The sequence below is a fragment of the Macrotis lagotis genome, chromosome 5, assembly GCF_037893015.1.
Source record: "Macrotis lagotis isolate mMagLag1 chromosome 5, bilby.v1.9.chrom.fasta, whole genome shotgun sequence".
Classification (NCBI taxonomy): Eukaryota; Metazoa; Chordata; class Mammalia; order Peramelemorphia; family Peramelidae; genus Macrotis; species Macrotis lagotis.
In genome coordinates, this window is record NC_133662.1 from 252,339,404 (window position 1) to 252,348,867 (window position 9,464).

Here is a 9,464-nt window from a genome sequence, read left to right on the forward strand (position 1 = left end):
TCTAGACCAACGTCCCTCATTTTATAGATGAGGAAACTGAGTCCCTGAGAGGTGACACACAATGGAGATTTGAACCTTGATCTGTTTTTTCACTATATCAAGTGTTCTTAGTCAACTATAGGGTGCTCTGAGTGAGGCATTTGAATAGCCATGTTTCCAGGCCAGAAGAGTGGGAATTAGGGGGATAGGAAGCCAAAACCATTAAAAGTCCCACCCCATGCCACAGTTTCCTAAGCTCTTGGCATCTTGGGTAGGGAGGGAGCTTGTGTTCTAATCCACACAATGACATGGAGGCAGAAGGACTGGAGGTGGGTACTACGGGGTCCAGGCAGAAGAATCCTTCCTGGGACCCCAGCTCTGGTGCTCAGAATCTAGCTACCCCAAGGTCCAGAGCTATTGGGACAGTAGCCTTGACTCTGAGTCTGGCTCAGCTGTTGAAGCCTTCTTACCCCTATGTGACCCTTGGTCTGGGCTGGGTCCCTTCTGATCAAAGCCAGGTGACCTCAATCCCAGGGAAGCAGTTGAGCCTCTGGTGGAGACAGCGGAGGCAATAGGGAAGCAAAGTAGCCCAACAGGAGAACCATTAGCCAAGCCCAGGGGGATTTCCTCTTTTACATAAGCCCTCCTCCTCCCTTCCTTCCTGCTCAGCTCCTCTCTAGAGGACAATGGCCCTCAATTAGTTTATAAACCAGATGAGGAGGCCCAGCAATCATTTCATTGCCTCCCCTCTTTTTAGCTCCAGGTGGGCAGCTGTGGACCCCAGAGTCACCTCTCAATGAGTGGAAGCTCGTGTCAAAATCTTTTCTATCCTCCAAAGATGGAGATTTGTAACCACTGAGGAGACTCTGAAAGTCATTTCCAGTGTGAAGACCATCACCAGCAGGGAGACCCTGTAGGCCAACCCAACCGAGGAGGTTCTGAAGGCCCTCCCTAGAGGAGAATTCTGCAAAATTATAACTCCAAGGAAATAATTTAGGATGCCATGATCAATTTGAAAAGACTGTCATCTTATGTGACCAGTTACCAGATTACCCTCATCTCTTATGTTGGAAAGTACATAAAAGCTTCAGGCATATTCTCTCTTATTATGCCTTAGGCATATGCTGTCCTATGCAATGTTCTGTGTTTTTGTCACTCAATCATAGCTGGCCACAGATGGAACAATTCTATCACAGTGCTTGGTCCCCATGTGTATATTGGACACATAGGGGGGCCTTGGAATTCTTTCAAATAGTCTCAAAAGCCACATGCTCATCAAGTGCTGCCATTTTGGGTTTTAGCAAACTTGCCTTTTTGTAGTCTGAATGGATAATCCACCTGGTCCCAGGCCATTTTCCTAATGTGCATCAATCATATACATATATATATAGATAGATAGATTTGCAAAATGCAAATATATTGAAAAGCATCACTGCATTCTTAAGAGTTGTTTTAGGTCAACAATCAGCGGATACCAATCTATCCTTCTGTTCAAGAGAGAAGAAGGGTTTACACAATTTTTAATTTTAAAAAATATGTAGAGGGAGTTGGGGAGCTATTAGGACAGAATGGTATATATATATATATATATACATATATATATTATTGGAAGAAGTTTCTGTATCCAATATTTTTGCTTAATTGGTCTTTGTTGTCACAAGGGAAGATTTGGTCTGTGGGTGGTTGAGAAATAAAATTAAGAAAAGGTAGCAGGGGCAGCTAGGTGACACAGTGGATAGAGCACTGGCCCTGGAGTCAGGAGGACCTGAGTTCAAATGCGGCCTCAGACACTTAATAATTACCTAACTGTGTGGCCTTGGGCAAGTCACTTAACCCCATTGCCTTGCAAGAAAACCTAAAAAAGAGAGAGAAAAAAGAAAGCAATAATTTTTTTAAATTTAATTTAATTAATTTTTTAAGATTTTATTTATTTTGAGTTTTACAATTTTTTCCCTAATCTTACTTCCCTCCCCCACCCCCCACAGAAGGCAATTTGCCAGTCTTTACATTGTTTCCATGGTATACATGGATCCAAATTGAGTGTGATGAGAGAGAAATCATATCCTTAAGGAAGAAACAAAGTACAAGAGATAGCAAGATCAGACAATAAAATATCAGGTTTTTCCTACATTTAAGGTAATAGTCCTTGTTCAAACTCCACAGTTCTTTCTCTGGATACAGATGGTATTCTCCATCACAGATAGTCCCAGACTGTCCCTGATTGTTGCACTGATGGAATGAGTGAGTCCATCAAGGTTGATCATCGCCCCCATGTTGCTGTTAGGGTATACAGTGTTTTTCTGATTCTGCTCATCTCATTCAGCATCAGTTCATGCAAATCCCTCCAGGCTTCTCTGAATTCCCATCCCTCCTGGTTTCTAATAGAACAATAGTGTTCCATGACATACATATACCACAGTTTGCTAAGCCATTCCCCAATTGAATGACATTTACTTGATTTCCAATTCTTTGCCACCATAAACAGGGCTGCTATGAATATTTTTGTACAAGTGATGTTTTCACCTTTTTCCATCATCTCTTCAGGGTATAGACCCAGTAGTGGTATTGCTGGATCAAAGGGTATGCACATTTTTATTGCCCTTTGGGCGTAGTTGAAAATTTCTCTCCAGAAAGGTTGGATGAGTTCACAGCTCCACCAACAATGTATTAGTTTGCCAGATTTCTCACAGCCCTTCCAACAATGATCATTATCCTTTCTGGCCATATTGGCCAGTCTGAGAGGTATGAGTGGTACCTCAGAGAAGCTTTGATGTGCATTTCTCTAATAATGATTTAGAGCAATTTTTATATGACTATGGACTGCTTTGATCTCATCTGTAAATTTTCTTTGCATATCTTTTGACCATTTGTCAAATGGGGAATGGCTTTTTCTTTCAAAAAATATGATTCAGTTCTCTGTATATTTTAGAAATGAGTCCTTTGTTAGAAACATTAGTTGTAAAGATTGTTTCCCAATTTACTACATTTCTTTTTTTTTTTTTTAGTTTTTTGCAAGGCAAATGGGGTTAAGTGGCTTGCCCAAGGCCACACAGCTAGGTAATTATTAAGTGTCTGAGACCGGATTTGAACCCAGGTCCTCCTGACTCCAGGGCCGGTGCTTTATCCACTGCGCCACCTAGCCGCCCCTAAAATTTAATTTTTAAAAATTAAAGAGGTCCTCATATCTTCCCCTACCATATTGAAAACCATGCTTCTAAAAATTCTAGGACATTCTAGAATACTCTGGGACATTCTAGGATGAAAGGAGATTTAAGGAGACAGGATGACAGTGGGGCAAAGCTCCTAGAGAAAGTCTCTGTCTTGTCCTATAGCACATCTAGCCCTGGGTTCACAGCTCTGAAAGGACCAAAGTATTCTCTTTCCCCAGAATAAGAAGCAATGAAGGAATGCAGGCCAGCTAATCTTTAGGGGCACCTTTGTGTCTCCTTTACCCACCTCTTCTATGGTTGTCTAAAATTTGGCTAAGGGAGGGATGAGAGCTAAGAGATGAGGGATGAGAGCTTCTCTCTGTCCATGCAGATTGGAATCTTTTCTGCAATTTAGAATCTTGGGGAAATTGAGACTTAAAGTTACTATACCAGGGTTCTTAAACCAATGTATGCCAGAAGTAGGGCTTGAATCCAGATCTTCCTGGTTCAGGGAATCCACCCCTTCGGATAATCAAGTGTAAAAAAGTGGGTGGAGGAACCTTCCATTCACTTCTTTACATGATAAACATCCAATGCTCTTCAATTGAATGAAAGCCAGTAATTGGGGACTTGGACTCTGAGACTCTAATCAATGGAGAATGGCCATCTTCTTTCTGGGTAATGTGGCACCAATGGAGAACTTTCAGAACAGGAATAGGGCTCACACCAGGTAGGAAGCTATCCTGTCGTCCTCCCAGAAGATAAGATAACATCTGGAACTGAGAGGATCAGAACTCTAGAACTGGACCATTGAGTCCAACACTCATCAATTTACAGATGAGGAAACTGAGGACCAATGAGGTAAAGTTATTTGCCCATGGTCATGCAGGTTGTAAGTGGGAGGGGGAGGATTTGACCTGAGGTATAGAATCTTAGGGTCACAAATCCAGAGCCAGAAGGAATCTCAGAGGTCATCCAATCCAATCCCCTCACTTGAAAGATTTAGTCCCTTTCCCAGGCTCTTTTTACTTGCCATTCCCAATGGAACTTCCTCTGGCATCTCCGCCACTGGTCTGGGGTGGCCTAGGGCAGATTCAAATTCTCTTAACTGACAAGTCACTGGGAAATTCCCCAGGGCAAGGCAGGTGATGATGAGGGGGAGATAAGGGAGGTTGTCAGTCACCTCTAAAAACTTGAGGTTCCCTTGGGGAACAGGGTGGGAAAGCCCTGACTTTTGAAAACACAGAGCCTTGGGGATCCATTGCACAGTCAAGTAGGAGAGAGGTGGGCTTTCCCTGGCCTGCTCACTGAGACCTGTGATTCCAAGGCTGAGGAGCTCTCTCTAATGGAATAGATAATACTCCTTCCTCTCTCTCAAGACTTCTTTCCTTCCTTCAAATCTCTGAGTTACCCACCTGCCTTGACCGCCCTCTGCCTCCTACCCATCTCCCTCTACCTCATCCCTTTGTTCACCTTCATTTATGTGATGCTTCAGGAGATGCAAGAAGATGGAAAGACTCTTAGGATAAAGAGGGTGGTCCAAGCATACACAGAGAGAGAAAAAGGCAGTGACATAGAGCTGAGGTGAAGCAATCTGTCCAATCAACAATCATTGTTAAGCACCTACCATTGCCAGACTTTGTACTGGGTGCTGGAGATTCAAAGACAAAAATCAAACTGTCCCTGCCCTCAGGGAGCTTACATTCTATCTTTGAATAGAGATGAGCACCGGCACTGTGGATAGACTCCTGGACCCAGAGTCAGAAGGTTCATCTTCGGGAGTTCAAATCTGGTCTCAGACATTTACTAGTTACTTCACCTATTTGCCTCAGTTTCCTCAATAGTTATGTGAGCTGGAGAAGGAGGTGGCAAAACTTTCCAGGATTTCTGCCAAGAAAATTCCAAATGGGATAACAAAGAGTCAGACATGACTGAAATGATTAACAAAGATAGGGAGGGAAGAAGGAAAGGAAAAGATGGGGAACAGAGGGTTTAAATGATAGGGATGAAGGAGGTCAGAAATGGAGAATTAACCTGAAGGTTTATGTTAGCCATAGGGCAAGGGTGAGCAGACAGAAATGGTAAGATTCTTGAAGGAGTCCCAAGGCTCTCTTTAGTATGTTGATGTCATGGAATCCACCCCAAGACAAACACTTCTCTGTTTGATTTCCTGGGGTGGGCTGGGGGACTTGAGCATGTGCATCTGCAGGATATGTGCCCAACCACAAAGCCCCCCATAAGAAAAGTGCTGCTGTCTTGTTTCCATAAGTTTGTCTACAGCCAGTATAGGGGATGTGTGCGGATCCATATATGTGGCTGAATGATCAGCCCCACAACCTAGCTCCCCTCTTCCCCTACACAAAATCCTTCTGGCTTGCTTCCCTAGGCAAGTAAACACTCAAGTCTCTTCTCTTAAACCCTGGCCAACGGAGACTCTGCACTTATCATCTGTTCTCATTTGGAGGCCTTCAATAACCTTCAAAAGAAAAGGACTCCCCGGTCTCCTGTGGTCTCTCGATTGGCCACATCAATTGTTTTTACTGGCATCTTCTGCTTTTACTTCACTATCATTTCTCAATATACCCTTCCCCTAACCCACTGAATCATTCCTTGAAACAAAGGTTAAAAACCAAATAAACCTTAGCAAAACTAAGTTCACACATCAGGAGAATCTGACAGTAGATGCAGCATCTCACACCTGTAGTCCCCTACCTCTGCAAAGAACCCAGGGAGGTTCATGCTCTCTTGGTTCCCCAAATAGTTACATGATAGGTCCTGAGCATCATAAATTTAGAGCCATAAGAGACCTTGGAGGCCATTTAATTTAACACATTCATTTTTCTTTTCTTTTAAAAAAATTTATTTAAGGCAATGGGGTTAAGTGACTTGCCCACGGTCACACAGGTAGGCAAATATTAAGTGTCTGAGGCTGGATAGGAGCTCAGGTCCTCCTGACTCCAGGACCAATGGTCTATCCACTGCACTCACTACCTAGCTGCCCCAACACCTTCATTTTTCATTTGAGAAACAATTTACCTGGAAAGTAAAGTAATTTATCTGAGCTCACATACAAAACATGTGCTTGCCATGGATCACTTCCCTGATGTCATGGGCTTCTTTGATAATGAAGGACAACAAATGAATGAACAAACATAGGAAGCAAACACCAGAGGTGAAATTAGAACCCAGGTCCCCTAACTTCAGAGTTTCTGCTTGTCCCCAGTTGTCTTTTCAACCTCAAATAGGGAGAAGCATGATGGAGAAAATCAGTTATTTTAACCTTTTGCTAACTCTGGCCTGTATCGTGTCTGGTTTGCTATTGAACCAGTTTCCCTGCTTGTAGCCAGTGGAGAAATTGGGCTTTGCTTGGAGGGATGGGACCTCAGAGGCCATTTAGACTGCTGTCTTCAGTTTCAGGGTCTACCTGGGAAATCAATTTGCTTTAGAAATCTTTCCATTCAAAACAAAGACTACCAGACTGCCTTCTGTGGGGGTGGGGGGGAAGGAAACAAGATTAGGGGAAAAATTGTAAAATTCAAAATAAAGAAATAAATTTTAAAAAAGAGAAATGTTCCCATTCACTCCCTCCATTCATTTCTTCTTCCTGTATTATATAGAGGAGTTTTTCATTGGTCTTCATAGAATTAAGTTTTTTTCTCTTCCTTTTCGAATTAAAACTCCTTTGGGGCTTTAGATCATTGGTTAAATCATTGGATCTGAAGTCAGGAGCACCCAAGTTCAAATCTTGCTTCGGACAGGATGTAGCTGAGTGACCCTGGGTAAGTCACTTAACCATGATCTGCCTCAATTTTCTCATTTGGAAAAACGGAGACAATAAAAGTACCTACCTCCCAGAGAGATAACAGTGCTTTAGCCTTAGGGGCCATATAAAAACTAGCTATTATTATATGCAAGTCACCAGCCAAATGTGTCAGTGTGTGTGTGTGTGTGTGTGTGTGTGTGTGTGTGTGTTTGTGTGTTTGTGTGTGTGTGTGTGTCTGTGTGTCTGTGTGTCTGTGTCTGTGTGTGTCTGTGTCTGTGTGTGTCTGTGTGTGTCTGTGTGTGTGTGTGTGTGTGTCTGTGTCTGTGTGTGTCTGTGTGTGTCTGTGTGTGTGTGTGTCTGTGTCTGTGTGTGTCTGTGTCTGTGTGTGTGTGTGTGTGTGTGAGTCTGTGACCTTCCTCACTCCCCACCTTGTCCTCTCTGTTCTTGGCCAAACAAAGGCTAAATATACCTTCATTAGAAGGTATAACATGCTCTAGAAATCCCAACCCTGGTCTCAGATGCCTTCTCTTTGGCCAGCCGTTCATTCCCCTTTCTCTCCTGAGTTCCTTGATGTCAGTCAGCAGAGTGATGAAGACAACAACAGCACCCCAAACTCCTTCCGTCCCCTCCTCCTGCCCCTGCCTGCAATCTGACAAGCCTTAGCAGAGCTCTCAAGCTTCCTTCTGGTGAGAGCTTTTGTCCTAGCCTGAATCACCAGAGTCGTGGGCAGCGGTCAGGAGCTGGGGCATCTGGGAAGATGACCTTTCATGTCCTGGAAGCCAGCGGACCTCTCTATTTAGACTGGGTAAATGGATAGCTACTCCAGTACTCAGCTTGGAGATGAGACACAAATTCCTAGTGCCCCACTTGTCTTCTTCCTAGACCCTGTGTGGCCTTCTTCTTACATATTTATATAATATATCAATATTATTATTACTACTATATAATCAATCATATTACTTAATATAGAATTAAAATTAATATATAATATTATTCATATTATCCATATAATTAATAATATATAGTTAAAATTCATGTGTTATTTCTATATAATTAATATAATTAAAATTAATATATTAATATAATTGATAATTACATAATTAATATATTAGATATTAGATATATACATGTAAATATATATGCATATACTAGATATACATATAGATATCATATCTATAGATATAGACATAGACATAGACATAGACGTAGATGTAGATGTAGACATAGACATAAACATAGACAGATTAGATATAGATATAGATTAGATAGATGATAGATATAGATGTAGATGTAGATGTAGATGTAGATGTAGATGTAGAGAAAGAGAAGTAAGAGTTGTGGAGGGACTTTGGGTGTTTTCCTTCACATCATTATGGTGAGCATGTCCATTGTTACATTTACTCTACATCAGTTGTATACATCTTCCCACACTTCCCTGAAATTTCCAGTCATCTTTTCCATAGTCTTGTCAGCTCTTCTCCTGCTATAACTTTATTCTTCCTTTTCCTACTCCAGTTCTGAAATCATGAACTATGATCCAATCAATTCTGCTATTGTTCCTAGACTGGGTGTGTCCATTTACTTCCCCTATAGCCTGATTTATCATTCTTTAACTTTCCAAATCAAAATATTCTTCCCTAGTCACCACTCCTCTTTCTATGTTGACTTCCACATTCGAACTATAATCTACAAAATGTCTCTTCACTGTTTGTGTTATCTCCACCATTAGAATGTAAACTCACTTAGGGCATGGACTATTTTTGCTTTGGCATTTGTTATCCCCAGGACTTAGCATTGTGCTTTTATACAGTAAGCACTTAATAAATGTTTTTTTTCCATCCATCCATTCTTATTTCACAATAATATCCCACTGCACTCCTATAACCTTGTTCTTTTAACCATTTCATGAATGAACACCCATTTTATGTCCAGGTCTTTGCTAACACAAAGACTGCTGTTATGAGTACCTTGATATGCATTATACTTTTGTTTCCATCTCCAACTTTCTTGAGGTCATTGCTGAATTAATGGGTATGGATAGCTCAGTCACCTTTTTAGGCAGAGTTCCAAACTGAAATCTAGAATGATTTGTGCCAGGTCATGCCAGACTAACTTCCTTGCTTGTCTCCCCCACCCCCCAGAGTATTCAGATTGGTTAATTAGGGGACATTCTGTCAACAAATTATGCTTTGATTTCAGCAGCTCATTTGGTAAAGTCTTTTATACTATTCTTGTGAACAAGACAGATAAATGCCGACTAGAAAATAGTAAAGGAACAAAGATTCAGAGCTAGTGGCAGGTTCAGATCTACCAAATAATCCTGGAAGGTTCAACGTCAACTTGGAAGAAACTCTTTTTTTTCTTTTTTTTTAGGTTTTTTTTTTTTTGCAAGGCAAATGGGGTTAAGTGGCTTGCCCAAGGCCACACAGCTAGGTAATTATTAAGTGTCTGAGACCAGATTTGAACCCAGGTACTCCTGACTCCAAGGCCAGTGCTTTATCCACTATGCCACCTAGCTGCCCCTGGAAGGAACTCTCTACTGGAGTGCCTCAGGGATCAGCCTTTGGTTTTGT

General features: G+C 41.8%; 1 long non-coding RNA gene across 1 annotated transcript in view; it reads left to right on the top strand.

Moving 5' to 3' along the window:
- Positions 1 to 6,613, top strand: part of LOC141488910 (uncharacterized) — a 31,521-nt gene extending 24,908 nt beyond the window's left edge. The window contains exon 5 of the long non-coding RNA XR_012468843.1: positions 737 to 6,613. This is a non-coding gene — a long non-coding RNA (uncharacterized LOC141488910). The remainder of the gene's footprint in view (positions 1 to 736) is intronic.
- Positions 6,614 to 9,464: the final 2,851 nt, after the last annotated feature.